Here is a 19,726-nt window from a genome sequence, read left to right as displayed (position 1 = left end):
TTCTGTTTACTGATGACACCAGCTTGGTAGGGAAGGATCTTGTGTGTAATATTGAAACAGCATCAAATATTGCAGTTCATGAAATAAGTTCGTGGCTTGTGGGAAATAATTTGATGCTAAATCACAGTAAGATTCAGTTTTTACAGTTTCTAACTCACAATTCAACAAGAACCGATATTTTGATCAGACAGAATGGGCATATTATAAGCGAGACGGAACAGTTCAAGTTCCTAGGCGTTCGGATAGATAGTAAGCTGTTGTGGAAAGCCGGTTGTTCATAAACTAAATGCTGCTTTATTTATCATTACAGCATTATATGAAATAAATGACAGTTCAACACGAAAAGTAGTCTACTTTGCATATTTTCATACGCTTATGTCGTATGGTATTATTTTGTGGGGTAACTCTTCTCATCCAAAAAGGGTACTTTTGGCTCAAAAACGGGCTGTTCGAGCTATATGTGGTGTACGTTCGAAAACCTCTTGTCGACCCCTATTCAATAGTCTGGGAATTCTGACATTGCCCTCACAGTATATATTTTCTTTAATGTCGTTTGATGTTAGCAATACTAGCTTATTCCCAAGAATTAGCAGCTTTCACTCAGTTAATATTAGGCAGAAATCAAATCTGCATGTGGAATGCACTTCCTTTACTCTGTGCAGAAAGGAGTGCAGTATTCTGCTGCATCTATTTTCCGTAAGCTACCACAAGAACGCAAAAATCTTAGCAGTAGCCCAAACACTTTTAAGTCTAAAATGAAGAGTTTCCTCATGGCTCACTCCTTCTATTCTGTCGAAAAGCTCCTGGAAGAGCTGAAAAATTAAGCAAATTCCAGTGTTACGTTGTTGATTTTCTTTATTTAAACTTACGACTTGTCGCCTGAATATGTTTCTTATATTTCATTTTGTCTGTTTCTACTATCGTGTTATAATTTCATGTATTGACTCGTTCCATGACCATGGAGACTTCTGCTTAATTTGGTCCCACGGAACAATAAATAAATAAATAAAACCACCCCACAAGGCGCTATTCGCGTTAAAATCTCCGAAAAGTGGGAAAGCTTTAGAGAATTGATCAATTAGTGCAGCCAAAACGATCAAGGGTACTGCACCATCTGGAGGAAGATATGCATTGCCGACATTTCCTGTGTCATCCTGACAGCCACAGCTTCAAGAGGGGTTTAAAGGGGTACAGGCTCACTACATATGAATTTCAGGACATAGACGCAAACTCCACCTGACACTCTATTATATTCGCTACGGTTCCTGTAATACCATTTATAGCCGCGAAGGTCAGGTGTCCGGATTTCCAGCAACCAGGTTTCCTGAAGGATAATGCAGAAAGCAGGTGTGAAACTTAACAGTTGCCATAGCTCAACCAGGTGGTGGGAAAAACCGCCGCAATTCGAAGGATTACATGACCATGACACTGGGAAGGCATGAAACAGTCAATGAGGCAGTCTACGCCTCAGGGTCACATGCTGCCACCACATGAGTACCTGTGCGATCGACATTCATTGTGTCTGAGGACCCAGCGAGATCTAGGTCCTCAGAAGACAACAGAATCGCCACAGACAGTTTAATAAGTAACGGCTGCAGAATACTAACGCGAATTCTTTATAGACAAATGGAAAAGCTGGTAGAAGCCGACCTCGGGGAAAATCAGTTTGGATTCCATAGAAATATTGGAACACGTGAGGCAATACTGACCCTACGACTTATCTTAGAAAATAGATTAAGGAAAGACAAACCTACGTTTCTAGCATTTGTAGACTTAGAGAAAGCTTTTGAAATGTTGACTAGAATACCCAGTTGCAAATTCTGAGGGTAACATGGGTAAAATACAGGAAGCGAAAGGCTATTTACAATTTGTACAGAAAGCGCATGGCAGTTATAAGAGTCGAGTGGCATGAAAGGGAAGCAGTGATTGGGAAGGGTGTGAGACGGGGTTGTAGCCTATCCCCAATGTTGTTCAAGCTGTATATTGAGCAACAAAAGAAAAATTCGGAGTAGTAATTAAAATCCATGGAGAAGAAATAAAAACTTTGAGGTTCGCCGATGACATTGCAATTCTGTCAGAGACAGCAAAGGACCTGGAAGAGCAGTTGAATGGAATGGACAATGTCTTGAAAAAAGGATGTAAGGTGAACATCAGCAAAAGCAAAACGAGGATAATGGAATGTAGTCGAATTAAGTCGGGTGATGCTGAGGGAATTAGATTAGGAAATGAGACACTTAAAGCAGTAAAGCAGTTTTACTATTGGGGGAGCAAAATAACTGATGATGGTCGAAGTAGAGAGGATATAAAATGTACATTGCGAATGGCAAGAAAAGGGTTTCTGAAGAAGACAAATTTGTTAACGTCGGCTATATATTTAGGTGTCGGGAAGTCGTTTCTGAAAGTATTTGTAAGGAGTGTAGCTATGTATCTAAATGAAACATGGACGATAAATAGTTTGGAGAAGAAGAGAATTGAAGCTTTTGAAACGTGGTGGTACAGAAGAATGCTGAAGATTAGATGGGTAGATTATGTAACTAATGAGGAGGTACTAAATAGAATTGGGGAAAAGAGCAGTTTGTGGCACAACTTAACTATAAGAAGGGATCGGTTGGTAGAACATGTTCTGAGGCATCAAGGGATCACCAATTGAGTATTGGAGGGCAGCGTGGAGGGTAAAAATCGTAGAGGGAGAACAAGCGATGAATACACTAAGCAGATTCAAAAGGATGTAGGTTGCAATAGGTACTGGGAGATGAAGAAGCTTGCACAAGATAGAGTAGCATGGAGAGCTGTATCAACTCAGTCTCTAGACTGAAGACCACAACAACAAGAACAGTTATAAACGACACCGCGAGAAAGCACGCGTGTTCGAATGCAACGTTGTGTCGAAATTTAAAAACAATCAATGGAAAATTGGAGAATCACGATTTTGAACAAACGAATATATTTATGTGTGTATGTGCGTGTGAGTTAATGAGACCATGTGTGTGTGTGTGTGTGTGTGTGTGTGGGTGTGTGTGTGTGTGCGTGTGTGTATACATCGGTGTCATTTTCCATTTTATTTTGAATCTGTAGAACAATTTCAAACAATTATTTGAGTTTTGTCACGCTAATATGTCCATAATTTCAAACTTAATTTGTGCGTCAAGTTGAATTGCTTTAATAATAATTATAAAAGGTGGCAATTTTTTTTAGGCACTGTCTTTTAAATAGATATGTTGGTATCTGATACTCACGTACTAATGCAAAGAAACGTAATGATACTAAAATGCTTTAAATTCTTGCTATGATTTAATCTTTAAAATTTAATAATTCTATTCCTGTTAATATTTAATTAATTAACTTACGTCGTTCAGATTTCGTAACGCTGACGGCGTTAAAATTTAAAGTTGTTCAGTCCCTGATTTGTTTTCTTTCAACTGTTGCGAGCCAGCGATGAAATCAGGTCCAGGAAACAGTTTTGTGATCACGGTTGCGATTTAGACGGTATTCGCGTAATTGTACTGATTAAGAGTTATCGTTTCCGAAAGATGCATGTTCGATTAAGGCTGCGTGCACTTTTGCGCGTATAATGAAAATATTCCTAACACGTTGCGTAACAAAAAGTAACATGCGAATCATAACCGTGGTCAAACGAAGAAAACTATGATGACAAATGTTCTTCGCTGTTATTCAGGACAGGTTTAGGTTAAACACCGCAATTTTCAGTCTTTAGAAATCACAAGATGATACAATATAGAGATATTTGTTTTGAATAACTTGTATTTACCTTTTCTTACACAATATGGTGATTGTCCGCAAGGATTATCTCTCTCTCTCCTCTTTATAGCCTTTATACATTCACATTACATACATCGATTAAGAAACTTTTCTTTCTGTACCGACCAGTTCGAGAACAAAATCCGCCCAGATAAAATGTCTTACATAGAATCAGTTCTCACTTAACAATCATATATAGTTTCGTAGTGCAAACAATGCTAGTTCATTCCGTGCACTAGAAAGTCTTTGATGCACTGAGCACAAAAATTAAAATAATAAAATTATAATTACATTTTTAATATCGTCAATTATTCTTTATACCATGAAAATAACGTTTCACATCGTCGTAGTATTACTTTTCATCGTTGTAGCACTATAAGTACAGCAGTACGCAAGTTGAGCAACTAGGACCATGCTGGGTGTGACTCGTTTCCTGGCTGAGTGGTAGGCTGTGTGCTACAGTAGGAGCCAGGAGGCCCTCCCTTGTGGGGAAACATTTGCCCTTTTCCTTTTTGCTGTTTACCGCCGCTGCTCCACCTCCCCATCCCACACCGCAGCAACCGCTGCCGCCGCCCTCGGTATTGGCCAGCCAGCAGCCAGCTACGGCGCGCACAGGAATGCTGCGCGGGCCGGCCTATGCAGATCGATGTGCAGGGGCAGCACAGGCTGCCTCAGCTTGCGGTCCGCTCGCCTCGCTTCCCCTCGCGTCTCTTGTGCACCAGAGCACACGATCCACAGAGACAAGCAAGTGGCTGCGCGAGCCAATGTCCATAACAGCAGCCAGGGGTGAAGACGTAGGAAGATTGCGTCTTCACTCCCCCCCGCCCCCCTCCCCCCCCCCCCCCCCCTGGCCGTGCTGATACACTACTCGCCATTAAAACTGCTACACCAAGAAGAAATGCAGATAATAAACGAGTATTTATTGGACAAATATATTATACTAGAACTGACATGTGATTACATTTTCACGCAATTTGGGTGCATAGATCCTCAGAAATCAGTACCCAGAACTACCACCTCTGGCTGTAATAATGGCCTTGTTACACCTGGGCATTGAGTCAGAGATCGGATGGCGTGTACAGGTACAGCTGCCCATGCAGCTTCAACACGATACCACAGTTCATCAAGAGTAGTGACTGGCGTATTGTGACGAGCCAGATACTCGGCCACCATTGACCAGACGTTTACAATTGGTGAGAGATCTGGAGGATGTGCTGGCCAGGGCAGCAGTGGAACATTTTCTGTATCCAGAATGGCCCGTACAGGACCTGCAACATGCGGTCGTGCATTATCCTGCTGAAATATAGGGTTTCGCAGGGATCGAACGAACGGTAGAGCCACGGGTCGTAACACATCTGAAATGTAACCTCCACTGTTGAAAGTGCCGTCAATGCGAACAAGAGGTGCACCCCGTACCATCACGCCGGGGCATACGCCAATATGGCGATGACAGATACACGCTTCCAATGCGCGTTCACCGCGATGTCGCCAAACACGTATGCGACCATCATAATGTTGTAAACAGAATACGGATTCATCCGAAAAAATCACGTTATGTCATTCGTGCACCCAGGTTCGTCGTCTCAAGCGCTGCTGTCTCTGATGCAGCGTCAAGGGTAACCGCAGCCATGGTGTCCGAGCTGATAGTCCATGCTGCTGCAAACGTCGTCGAACTGTTTGTGCAGATGGTTGTTGGCTTGCAAACGTCCCCATCTGTTGAGTCAGGGATCGAGACGTGGCTGCACGATCCGTTACAGGCATGCGGATAAGATGCCTGTCATCTCGACTGCTAGTGATACGAGGCCGTTGGGATCCAGCACGGCGTTCCGTATTACCCTCCTGAACCCACCGATTCCATATTCTGCTAACAGTCATTGGATCTCGACCAACGCGAGCAGCAATGTCGCGACACGATAAACCGCCATCGCGATAGGCAACAATCCGGCCACGTGATGGTACGCATTTCTCCTCCTTACACGAGGCATCACAACAACGTTTCACCAGGAAACGCTGGTCAACTGCTGTTTGTGTATGAGAAATCGGTTGGAGACTTTCCTAATGTCAGCACGTTGTAGGTGTCGCCACCGGCGCCAACCTTTTGTGAATGCTCTGAAAAGCTACCCATTTGCATATCACAGCATCTTCTTCCTGTCGGTTAAATTTCGCGTCTGTAGCACGTCATCTTCGTGGTGTAGCAAATTTTAATGGCCAGTAGTGTACGGCACGAGGTAAAGGGGAGATGAACACACTTTTGTTCGCATATCTCCACAAGAAAAAAATCACACTGGGTCATGCCTGGCGATCTTGGAGGCCAAGGATGCAGGGCGGTGTCATGCGGTCCTGTACGCCCTATGCATTGTTGAGGTACAGCGTCATTGAGAACAACGTACGTTGTTGTGCGCTGTGGTGAATCTGCATCCGGTTGGAAAATGAACTCATCGAAGTCCTCCTGAAGGTGTGGGAAAAGCCAGTTCTGCAGCTTTTCAAAACAGCTCATTCGAGTTGTTGTGATTTTCTTAAAAAATAAGGAGCTCTACACTTTTTCACGAGAAACGGCACAAAAATGGTCACTTCAGGGGACTCTCTTTTGTGCTCAATAAGTTTTCTGGTTGGTTTGTTGATTTGGGGGGAGGTCATCAGTTCCATCGGATTGGGGAAAGATGAGGAAGGAAACTGGCCTGCCCTTTCAAAGGGCAATCACGGAAAACTCAATCAGAATGGCTGGACGCGGGTTTGAACCGCCATCCTCTCGAATGCGAGTCCAGTGTGCTAGCCACCGTGCCACTTCTCTCCGTATTGAATATTCTGGAGTCCCCAGCTAAAACGATATGTCACCTCGCCACTGAAAATTAGCCGTGGATAAAATGGATCGTCTTCTATACACTCTAGCAGAGCATTTCTGAAGTCAACCCGTTTCCTTTTATCACCGACCCGAAGAGCTTGCACTAATTACAGTCTGCATGATTTATAGACCAAACCACGGCGTAACACTCGCCAGGCAGTCGTATGAAGCATTGCCTGTTCACTACGTGCGCTGCGAGTAGACTTCTGTATACTCCGCTCAAACGTTTGCCGAATACTCTCCACCAAGTCATCAGAAAAGCGAAGTCGACCTGGACTCTTATCTTCGCGCACGCAACCTGTCTCTTCAAATTGTCGAAACCAACGACGAATGTTTCTGGGTGCAGGTGGATCAGTGCCTAAATGCCGACGAAAAGTACGCTGGACCGAAACCACTGGCTCACTCTTTGCAAACTGCAACACACAAATGCCTTCTGTTGAGCGATCGCCATCTTACTTTTGACTGATTGCAAACGGGGAAGACGCGTTGACTGACAGCTAATGGCGATTTCCAGGTCCTCTAGGCCAAGCCCATTCAAACAACACGCATTTCGTTATGAGCACGCCCCATATTTCGTAACTATTATCGCCCAAAATTAGGTCGTTCTTTTTTGAAACAACTTGTGGTTATCTAAATTCATTCCGCTACAGAAATGAACGCGCTTTCTGAAGCGCGAACATTTTTGTTTCACCTTTGGACAGATTGATTTCATTATGACGTCCACCACCGGTAGCTGAGTGGTGCCGGCACGGTAGCTCAGTCTGTATGGTCAGAGGGTCCAGTGACTGGATCAACACTGAACTTCAACGGGTGCCAGGGAACGTCCGCCCCGAACAAATGCAACGAACAATCACGAACAGAATGAGATTTAAAAAAAAAAAAAAAAAAAAAAAAAAAAAGTGCTCAGCACGACAGAATGTCAATCCTAGGGGCCCGGGTTCGATTCCCGGCTGGGTCGGAGATTGTCTCCGCTCAGGGATTGGGTGTTGTGTTGTGTTGTTCTAATCGTCATCGTCATTTAATCCCCATCGACGCGCAAATCGTAAGACTTGCACCCGGCGAACGGTCTACCTGACGGCAGCCCCTAGTTATACGACATTCACATTTTAATTCCTTATGACAATATTAATAAACAAATAAGTCATCGTATTTTATGTCTAATGCTTTAAACTGAAAAATGTTACCCTCTCAAGAGTAAATTAGAAAGTGTTTGTTTCAATCGATTATCTGTTATTTCTCTTCTGTATGTCCTTAAAAATGTTTCCACAAAGTTTCGTTGACCTACGATGACTCGTTTGTCAGGGGGGCCCGCTCAAGTAGCGAAAAGGTTAATTATAACCATCCTGTATATAATATTACACATGCCAGTTAGTTCAGTAGCTTTCTTGTAAAATAATTCATTCAGGCAATTGATTAGAAATTGAAATTTTACATTTAATTATTTCAGTTTCTTCACTAAATAAGAAGTTTTTCCGAATGGGACTGTTGACCGTAATTTCACCTTGCTGCATACAACACGAAATTAGAGATCTGTATGACCTAACAGAAACGATTGGCAATTTACATTCTCATGTACAGTGTTTGTGGTATTATTATTTTTTTTTTAGAAGAAAAGTCCGATTACATAAATTAACCTTTAGTAAAATTATGAGTGTCAAATTCGTGATAAAATAACGGCTAGCATTACTTGTGTAGTGATGTGTGTAAAGGAAGGAAGATGGGTTTAACGACCCGTCGACATCGAGGTCATCTGATTATGTCAAGAATGGAGGAGGAAATCGGCCGTGCCCTTTCAAAGTTACCGTCCGGGCATTTCTCTGGAGCGACGATGGGAAATCACGAAGAACCTAAATCAGGATGGCCGGACGCAGGTTTGAATGGTAATTCTACCGAAACTGAGTTCAAGGTGCTAAGCCGATATGTTGCAAAGAGTTGGTGCTGTCGGGGAAAGAGAATGTAGCAGGTCAGAGAGAAATTGAGCCGTGCGTCGAGGCAGTTGAATGGGACCAGCCGCAAATACGCAGTCTAACAGGGCTTTCGGGGCGCAATATGGCGCTGGTGCGGCTTAGACGCACCTCCGAGCCACCCCTTTGATGTGCTCTGCCGCGACCGGGCGTGCTTTAAACCCCTCTGTCGGCCTGCGAACCTCTGGCAGGAAGTAATCTCACAGCACTAATGAGGGCTACCGGATCCATAGCCGAGGCGCGCAGCGAAAGGATTTTAAAAAAATAAAAAGGAGAAGAGTTCAGAACTGTCCTCTCTCTCCGTCGTGGTACAGAGCCCGTTGGTGTCCGCCTCATATCCATGTTTATGGTTCCACACTTCTCCAATACCCAACACTATGAAGGGGCCCTGCAAACTGCGTGAAAGTTACACGACAAAGGAAAGCAGAGTGGGTCATGTGAGGCTACTGGCTCCAGTTTAACCTGCTTTACATGTAACACTCTCACGCCTATAAATAAAAAACATGTTCTCAACCACACCGATGTATACAACATAGAACTGGCTTTATAAAATGACTATCTTAATAGTATAAATAATTATATACACTACTGGCCATTAAAATCGCTACACCAAGAAGAAATGCAGATGATAAACGGGTATTCACTGGACAAATATATCATACTAGAACTGACATGACATTACATTTTCACGCAAATTTGGCTGCATAGATCCTGAGAAATCAGTACCCAGAACAACTACCTCAGGCCGTAATAATGGCCTTGATACGCTTGGGCATTGAGTCAAACAGAGCTTGGATGGCGTGTACAGGTACAGCTGCCCGTGCAGCTTCAACACGATACCACAGTTCATCAAGAGTAGTTACTGGCATATTGTGATGAGCCAGTTGCTCGGCCACCATTGACCAGACGTTTTCACTTGGTGAGAGATCTGGAGAATGTGCTAGCCAGGGCAGTAGTCGAACATTTTCTGTATCCAGAAAGGCCCGTACAGGACCTGCAACATGCGGTCGTGCATTATACTGTTGAAATGTAGGCCTGCGCAGGGATCGAATGAAGGGTAGAGCCACGGGTCGTAAAATCTTAAATTTAACGTCCACTGTTCAAAGTGCCGTCAATGCGAACAAGAGGTGACCGAGACGTGTAACCAATGGCACCCATACCATCACGCCGGGTGATACGCCAGTACGGCGATGACGAATACACGCTTCGAATGTGCGTTCACCGCGATGTCGCCAAACAAGGATGCCACCACCATGATGCTGTAAACATAACCTGGATTCATCCGAAAAAATGACGTTTTGCCATTCGTGCACCCATGTTCGTCGTTGAGTACCCCATCGCAGGCGCTCCTGTCTGTGATGCAGCGTCAAGAGTAACCGCAGCCATGGTCTCCGAGCTGATAGTCCATGCTGCTGCAAACGTCTTCGAACTGTTCGTCCAGATGGTTGTTGTCTTGCAAACGTCCGCATCTGTTAACTCAAGGATCGAAACGTGGTTGCACGAACCTTTACAGCCATGTGGAAACGATGACTGCTAGTGGTACGAGGCCGTTGGGATCCAGCACGGCGTTCCGTATTACCCTCCTGAACCCACCGATTTCATATTCTGCTAACGGTCATTGGATCTCGACCAACGCGTGCAGCAATGTAGTGATACGATAAACCGCAATCGCTATAGGCTACAATCCGACCTTTATCAAAGTCTGAAATGTGATGGTACGCATTTCTCCTCCTTACACGAGGCATCACAAGAACGTTTCACGAGGCAACGCCGGTCAGCTGCTGTTTGTGTATGAGAAATCGCTTGGAAATTTTCCTGATGTCAGCACGTTGTAGGTGTCGCCACTGGCGCCAACCTTGTATGAATGCTCTGAAAAGATAATCATTTGCATATCACAGTATCTTCTTCCTGCCAGTTAAATTTCGCGTCTGTAGCACGTCATCTTCGTGGTGCAGCAGTTTTAATAGCCAGTAGTGTATGTGTTTGGAGAGAGAGAAAGAGAGTGAGATTGATTTTTGATTGTGATTTTTACTTTAAGTCGTAGCTGCTACCTGAATTTTGGTTGCTGCCTCCTTGAATGATCCGTTTCTGCATCAGATGGTGACGTATTACAATTTGGAGGAAGTTATTGTTGTTTAAGGTTTAAAATACGACTCCGTTAGTTACTTGGCCGTATTGCGGATAACTTTGAGCCCAAGTTTTCGTAGCTTTTCATACCTAAGGGACCACTGTTGTAAGTAAATAACACCAAACAGCAGTCTGGTTTTCTCGAGAAAAGGAGATTGCTTGGCACACTAACTTCCTTCAAACTATACGTCCTGCTACATCAAAAGTGGGGTTTAGCAACATACTATCGTACAAGAACATAATTCAGTTACTGTAATTAACAATTTATGAGATGTTCTTGCTTATTGAATGAAAACTGTAGAGAATACATTTCTTTTCCTCTATTTTAGTGATCTTTGTACACTTACAATTCTGTCGATTGATAGACGGCGACAACAATGAAGTTCACCTCCTTTTCCAGAAACAAGATATTCCTATTCTTCACTTCCACAAAATTTGTGTACATAAATGTTTGACAACTCTTACACCCAGTTTAGTCGGTTTTAGCAGTAAAATATTAATTTTCATTAAATGTAACAATACGTTCTGAGCGACGGCCTAGCAACACGTCCTCTTTCTACAAGATACAGATTAACAGTCCTCTTTTTTTAATGAATTAATTGTCTTTTTTTTTAGAGTCCATACTCAAAGAATCACAGCTAATATCGTTGCAGGATCACATTCGTGGAGCTTCTCAGAATAAAATCAGGCACAAATTAGTGAAAAAAAAGCAGTAAGGCGTACATAACATTACAGCTTGAACATCAGCAACACGCTTAAGCAGTGGAGAAATATCCTTACTACTCTAACGCCCATGTACTAAATGAAACAAAACCTTCTGCCTCATTCCAGCTATCAACTTCGAGCATACAACGAAAGGACTCTATCATTTAAAGCGTTTTCTCATTGAATACTATCGTATGCAAGTGACAACACCCAGTAACAAACCGACAAACGTAAAGGAAATATACTATACATTAACGGAGCAGAAACCTGGGTACATTATAGAAGAGAAATACATTAGTCAGCCAGCAAAATATGACCACTGACAGCGACCTACTACCGATAAGCAACGCGGAGTGGCCGCCCGGTTAGAGGCGCCATGTCACGGACTGCCCGTTCACTGCTGCCGGAGGTTCGAGTCCTCCCTCGGGCATGGGCGTTATTATTTTATTTTCATTTAGACGTCAAGTTCCGTAGAACCAAATTGAGGAGCAAATCTCCAAGGTCGTCGAACGTGTCAGTACATGAAATTATAATATAAAAGTAATAACAGATAAAATACAAAGTTTAGGAACCCAAAAAAGACAAGCCACAGGTTTGTATAACCGCACTCAACAATATAACATAGGAATCAGCTTAATTTTTCAAGGAACTCCTCGACAAAATAGAATTAGTGGCCCATGAGGAAACTCTTCAGTTTCGATTTGAAAGCGCGTGGATTACTGCTAAGATTTTTGATCTGGAGTGGTAGCTTATTGAAGATGGGTGCAGCAGTGTACTGCACACCTTTATGCAGAGGAGTTAAGGAAGTCCGCTACAAATGCAGGTTTGATTTCTGTCGGGTATTAACTGAGCGAAAGTTGCTTATTCTCGGGAATACGCTCATACGGTTAACAAGAAATGACACTAAGGAATATATATATTGAGAGTCCAATGTCAAAATACCAAGACTCGTGAACAGAGGGTCTGCAAGAGATTTGGGATCTTACATAACTTATTGCCCGAACCGTCCGTTTCTGAGCCAAAAATATGCTTTTAGAACGGGAAGAGATACCCCAAAATATAATATCATACGACATAAGCGAATGAAAATAAGCAAAGTGGACTAATTTTCGTGTCGAACGATCACTAACTTCAGATACTGTTGGAATAGTAAAAATGGCAGCATTAAGTCTTTGAACAAGATCCTGAATGAGGGCTTTCCACGACATTTTACTATCTGAACAATATAGCATTTTCAGTTGTTGAACGACTTCTAAAGCCGAACTGTACATTTGATAGCAAATCGTGTGATATAAAATGATCAATTATCCTTACGTACACAGCCTTTTCAATAACTTTAGCAAACACTGATGGCATAGAAATAGGTCTGAAATTGTCTACATTTCCCTTTTCTTCCATTTTATAATACAGAGTACTTTAATCGTTCAGGAAACTGACCATTCTTAAAGGAAAAATTACAAATATGGCTAAATACAGGGCTAACATGTGCAGCAGTACTTCTGCTAGGCACTCCATCATAGCCATGAGAGTCCTTAGTCTTCAATGATTTAATTATTGGCTCAATCTACGCCTTGTCTGTATCGCAGAGGAGTATTTCAGACAGCAATTTCGGAAAGGCGTTTGCCAAGAAAATTATATGATTCCCTGCAGAAACTAAATTTTTATTTAATTTACCAGCACTGCTCAGAAAATGATTGTTAAATACTGTACATATATCTGATTTATCACTAACCTGAAATATTTTTACTAAGAACAGACTTTACATCGTCGGCCTTGTGCTGCTGACCAGACACTACCTTCACATCTGACCATATGGTTCTAATTTTATCCTGTTAAATACCTATCCTATGGCATACCTCATACTCTTTGTCATCCTGATAACACTTTTTAAGCATCTTACAGAACTGTTTGTAATGGGCTACTGTAGTTTCATTGTGACTACATCTAACATTTTGATATAATTCTCACTTTGTTCTATATGATATCCTTATCCCAATAGTCCGCCACCCAGGCTGCCTATTACTGCTTGTACCCTATTTAGAACGTTCTAATAGAAAGCAACTCTCAAAGAGCATGAGAAATGTGCACTATAAACATCCTGCCACTCTTCGTTGACAAGGTTTAAAAAACTCTCTATTGCTGTAGGATTAACTTTCCTACATAGTTTGTAATCATATGTGACATTTGTTTAAGTACTAAAGCATTTTAATGTTAAAATTTGTGAATCATGGTCTGAAAGGCCATTCACCCTTTTACTAACTGAATGCCCATCTAGTAATGAAGAATGAATAAAAATATTATCTATGGCTGTGCTACTGTTCCCCTGCACCCTAGTTGGAAAACACACAGTCTGCATCAGATCATATGAATTTACGTCTACCAACATCCTTTTTATTGCACCATTATATAAAAAATTTATATTGAAGTCACCATTTCCTACAAAATGAATCAATAATCCTCTCCAACTTGGGCAGAAATGTTCTGAAGTCAGAGTTAGGGAACCTATAAACAACAACAATTAGAAGTTTAGTTTAACTAAATACAACTGCCCCTGCACAGCTTTCAAATATCTGTTAAGTGTAGTGCCGTGGTACGTCTATGGACTCAAATGGAATACTGTTCATTTCGTACATAGCCACTCCCCCACCCCGCAAGGAAGTCCTTGAAAAAGAGCCAGTTGATCTGCACCCTGGTAAAGGAAGACTCTGAACTTCCAAATTACTTAAGTGGTGTTCCGATATACCAATAATTTCAGAGTCAACATCTACAAGCAGTTCACTAACTTTACCTCTAATACCTCTTATAATTTGATGAAATATGCTAATCCCTTCTCTACTTGGAAACACTACGCTCTCTGAAAGTGAGTCACTTAGTTAGAGGGACTTCCTTTAAGGAGGTATACTTATCAACTGACTTGTTCTTAGAATAAGTTAGTTTTCGTTAGTTTAATTAGTGTGTAAATCTAGGGATCGATGACCTCAGTAGTTTGATCCCTTAGAAATTCACACACATTTACTATTGATATAAACACGTCCAGACGATAGCAGCGACTTTGGCGAGGAATGACTGCTAGTCAGACACACGCACCGTGCATGAAGTATCACTTAGCTTGCTAACAGTGTGTAGAATAGGGAAGGCGCGCATCTATCTGAGTTCGACGGACGGCAGAATGTGATGGTCTGAAACTCGAACGAGTTGTCGGGTATTCGAGCAGTGCTTTGATGAGTGTCTTCAACACATGACAAAACCAAGATGAAACCGCATCCAGACGTCTTGGGGTTGAGCTGCGACGCCTCATTACATACACTATTGGCCATTAAAATTGCTACACCAAGATTAAATGCAGATGATAAACGGATATTCATTTGACAAATATGTTATACTAGAACTGACATGTCATTACATTTTCACGCAGTTTGGGTGCATAAATCCTGAGAAATCAGTACCCGGAACAACCACCTCTGGCCGTAATAACGGCCTTGATACTCCTGGTCATTCAGTCAAACAGAGCTTGGATGACGTGTACAGGTACAGCTGCCCATGCAGCTTCGACACGATACCACAGTTCGTCAAGAGTAGCGACTGGCGTATTGTGACAAGCCAGTTGCTCCGCCACCATTGACCAGACGTTTTCAATTGGTGAGAGATCTGGAGAATGTGCTGGCCAGGGCAGCAGTCGAAAATTTTCTGTATCCAGAAAGGCCCGTACAGGACCTGTAACATGCGGTCGTACATTACCCTGCTTAAATGTAGGGTTTCGCAGAGATCGAATGAAGGGCAGAGCCACGGGTCGTAACACATCGGAAATGTAACGTCCACTGTTCAAAGTGCCGTCAATGCGAACAAGAGGTGACCGAGACGTGTAACCAATGGCACCCCACACCGTCACGCCGGGTGATACGCCAGTATGGCAATGACGAATACACGCTTCCAATGTGCGCTCACCACGATGTCGCCAAACACGAATGCGACCATCATGATGCTGTAAACAGAACCTAAATTCATAAAAAAAAATGACGTTTTGCAATTCGTGCACCCAGGTTCGTCGTTTACACCATCGCAGGCGCTCCTCTCTGTGATGCAGCGTCAAGAACCGCAGCAATGGTCTCCGAACTGATAGTCCACGCTGCTGCAAACGTCGTCGAACTGTTCGTGCAGATGGTTGTTGTCTTGCAAACGTCCCCATCTGTTGACTCATGGATCGAGAAGTGGCTGCACGATCCGTTACAGCCATGCAGATAAGACGCCTGTCTTCTCGACTGCTAGTGATACGAGGCCGTTGAGATCCAGCACGGCGTTCCACATTACCCTCCTGAACCCACCGATTCCGTATTCTGCTAACAGTCATTGGATCTCGACCAACGCGAGCAGCAATGTCGCGATACGATAAACCGCAATCGCGATTGGCAACAGTCCAACCTTCAGCAAAGTCGGAAACGTGATGGTACGAATTTCTCCTCCTTACACGAGGCATCACAACAACGTTTCACCAGGCATCGCCGGTCAACTGCTGTTTGTGTATGACAAATCGGTTGGAAACTTTCCTCATGTGAGCACGTTGTAGGTATCGCCACCGGCGCCAACCTTGTATGAATGCTCTGAAAAGCTAATCATTTGCATATCACCGCATCTTCTTCCTGTCGGTTAAATTTCGCGTTGTAGCACGTCATCTTCGTGGTGTAGCAATTTTAATGGTCAGTAGTGTATGTCGGACTTCGTAGGCTGGGCAGACTGGTAAAACAGGACAGGCGGTGAACTGAGGCGGAACTAACATCAGACTTCAATGCTGGTCAGAGTACAAGTGTTTCTGAACACACAGTGCACCGAACACTCCTAACGAAGGGCTTCCACAACGGACGACCCATGTATGTGGCAATGTTAACACCACGACATCGGCAATTACGACTGAAATGGGCATGTCACCACGGGCTCCTGACGTTAGCGCAATCGCAGAGCTTTTCACGGTCTGATGAATCCCGATACCTTCATTGTACCGACGGGAGGGCGCGAATGCGTCGTCTTCCAGGGGAACAGCTCCTTGGAGACTGTACTGCGGGATGGAGATAAGCTGGCGGCGACTCCATTATTGTCTGGGGGATATTTACGTAGGCATCCACGGGTCGAATGGAAAGCTGCCATGACGGTTAATGAGTATCGAACACTGGTTGCAGACCACGTGCACCCCTTCATGACGATCATGTTTCCCAACGGTACCGGGAAAACATTGTGCCATGTCAGAAGGTCAGGAGTTGGATGGAGTTGTTTAACACAGTGATTAGTTCCAATTGATGTGCTGCCCCCCCCTCCCCCCTCCTCCCCCCTCCCCCCCAACACGCCATATCTCAACTCGACCGAACACATCTGGCATGAGGTTGAATGTGACGACAGAGATCATCGCCGCACTCCCCGGATTTTACAGGAACTAGGTGACTTGTGTGTGCAGATGTGGTGACAACTCACCCCATCTACCTACCGAGGCCTCAGTACTTACACGCCTGCCACGACGCTTCTCCGCTGATCCGTGCCAAAGATGGACGTGCCGGCTGTTACATAGGTGATCATGATGTTCTGGCTCTTCAGTGTTTAAGAGCAAAAACTGGCAAGCGATATGGAGCAACATTCATAGCCGACATCTACCAACGTAGGTGAGTGCTCTGTGGTATATCGCGGTCAGTCGGAAAATTGCAAAGAATTCCAAGTTATAGACAGTACACCTCACCGACTCACCGTTGTGCTCCACATGTAATCTTATCGACAGTGAGCAACGTAAACTTTACAAACGCGAGGGCAATATGGACTACAATTACAAATATGGTGGCGAGTAATCAAGAGGACTGCACTGCATGCAATAACAAAAATGGTTCAAATGGCTCTGACCACTATGCGACTTAACTTCTGAGGTTATCAGTCGCCTAGAACTTAGAACTAATTTAACCTAACTAACCTAAGGACATCACACATATCCATGTCCGAGGCAGGATTCGAACCTGCGACGGTAGCGGTCGCTCGGATCCAGACTGTAGCGCCTAGAACCGCACGGCCACTCCGACCGGCATGCAATAACAACAGAGGACTTCCTCAACACAGACGATATCCCTTTTCTCAAAATGAAGAGGATCGCAGTGAGGTTGCTAAAATACCTTGCGCAAGGACGGTATAACGTAATGTGGCGGACAGAGTGGGAATTCACCTCCCCAATCTTCAGTTTGTGGAGGGAAGTATATGAACAGAAACCTGCGACTTACCTTCCCTCACGCTTCTAAACCACAAATCCACCCTTCACTCTGTTACGTCCTCAGTTTATCCATAAGTACGGCACTACTGCACTTAGACGTGGTACAAACATTTAATACTTGTTCTTAACCCACTTCATTTAACAGTAAACATTAATTTCATACGATTAGCATCTGCGATTTTATATCGCCTGAACGCGCAAACTAATAGTCCCAGAGAAAAAAAGGTAAGATATTTGCCGGCCGTTGTGGCCGAGTGGTTCTAGGCGCTTCAGTTCGGAACCGAGCGACCGCTACGGTCGCAGGTTCGAATCCTGCCCCGGGCATGGATGTGTGTGATGTCCTTATGTTAGTTAGGTTTAAGTAGTTCTAAGTTCTAGGGGACTGATGACCACAGATGTTAAGTCCCATAGTGCTCAAAGCCTGCGTCCGGCCATCCTGATTTAGGTTTTCCTTGATTTGCCTAAATGGCATAAGGCAAGTGCCAGGATGGTTCCTTCGAAAGGGCACGACCACTTTCTATTTTCATCCTTCCCTAACCCGAGCTTGTGCTCCGTCTCCAATGACCTCGATGTCGACGGCACGTTAAACACTAATCTCCTCCTCCCCTTCCGTCGTTTTTTTTTTCAGTTTCTTGATTTTTGTTATTTTCTTAAGACTTTCTTCTTGATTAACCATTTTCCTTTACTTCTGTACTGATGGTAAAATTCTTTTTCAGAGACTCGCAGAGCAGTTCTACAGGCTACCAGTTCCCTGATATTCGCCCTCACCCCTAGACCTGCCGGATTTTCGAACACCAGAGTACAGTCATCCGCTGATGCCAGGTAACGTTCTGCAATGCATCCATCCTATTGGACAATAACACGTGTTTAATTGATTATTTGTTCTAAATTCTTAACTTCTTTATTGCCGTGAGACACAAATGAGACGAAAGCGAGATTAACAATTGTCCAAGCTTACACCAGCCACTTCCGATTTCAGTCACGGATTTTACTGTTGAGTCCCTTCTGCTACTGATTTACATTCAACACCCAATCGGCAACTCGTTAATGGAGAAACTGCAATGAATTTTCGAAGTGTGTAAACGCATATACACTAATAATCCCTAAACACAGCGTAACAGAGCGTTAATACAAAGCTGGAAAGCAATAAACCAGTGATTCCGCCTGTCCGGCTGTACTTGGTAGGTTTTCGGTGGTACAAGGCACAGATGTTGACGCACAAGTCACACAATTTCGTATATTACGATGGTGCCATGATAAGTGTGATAAAAAAAAAATTTGATTTGTGAACAAGTCACCTTGCTTTTCGACATTTCCTGTTTTCAATGATATACACTTGGTCCAGCAATCCTCCAGTTTTTTCATCCCATCGGAAAAATTGTTTCTGCCAATCTCTACAAAATACTCGTGGACTGCAACCATTACTTCCTTATGTGATGAGAATGTCTTCGCAGCAAGCCAGAGGTTCAAATTAGGGAACAGGAAGAAGTCACTTGGGGAGTAAATATGGTGAACTGGGTGACTGAGGAACCGGTTCAATTCCCAGTTCATGCACCTTCATCGTTATCATCACTGATGTGTGGGATGGTGCATTACCCTGGTAAAATAGCACTTTTTTGTGTGCCAACGTTGGTCTTTTTTTCAGCAAACGCAAATTTCAAACATTCCAGCCATGAAGCATAATGCGAGCCAGTTATAGATCTGCCTTTATCCACGTAATCTATGATAATTATTCCTTGCAAACCCCTAAAAAACAGGGTCCACTTTTGTATCCCACCTGGAAGGCGGCGCGTGGGTCTGCTCTTGAAACTGAAAGGTTGGCCGAATGCAGGAAGTGATGAGGAGCAGGAAAAGTTGAAAATCTCTCGGCACTGCTCTTATAAATGGTTTTACTATATCACAATATTAGCTGAATACATAAATTTGCACTGAGGTGTGAAGCCTTAGACCCGTCGTAAGTAAAGCGAAGCTGAAACGAAGGGTCCCAGCGTCTGCTCTTGATGAAATAGGCAGAATCTGGAGCGAAGCTCGTACAGCTCTCCCGCTACGGCTAGAGGGCGCTGTCGTCGGTGTCTGTCGTAGTGCCAACCTAGC

At 43.6% G+C, this 19,726-nt stretch overlaps 1 long non-coding RNA gene across 2 annotated transcripts in view; it reads left to right on the top strand.

The window, feature by feature from the left end:
* The window catches only part of LOC124719114, a 392,960-nt gene that overhangs the window by 214,227 nt on the left and 159,007 nt on the right, over window positions 1–19,726 (top strand). For both annotated transcript variants that reach the window (XR_007005991.1, XR_007005990.1), the window contains exon 2: window positions 18,349–18,454. This is a non-coding gene — a long non-coding RNA (uncharacterized LOC124719114). The remainder of the gene's footprint in view (window positions 1–18,348; window positions 18,455–19,726) is intronic.

The sequence above is a fragment of the Schistocerca piceifrons genome, chromosome 10 (genome assembly GCF_021461385.2).
Source record: "Schistocerca piceifrons isolate TAMUIC-IGC-003096 chromosome 10, iqSchPice1.1, whole genome shotgun sequence".
Lineage (NCBI taxonomy): Eukaryota > Metazoa > Arthropoda > Insecta > Orthoptera > Acrididae > Schistocerca > Schistocerca piceifrons.
This window is presented reverse-complemented; position numbering and strand designations above follow the sequence as displayed.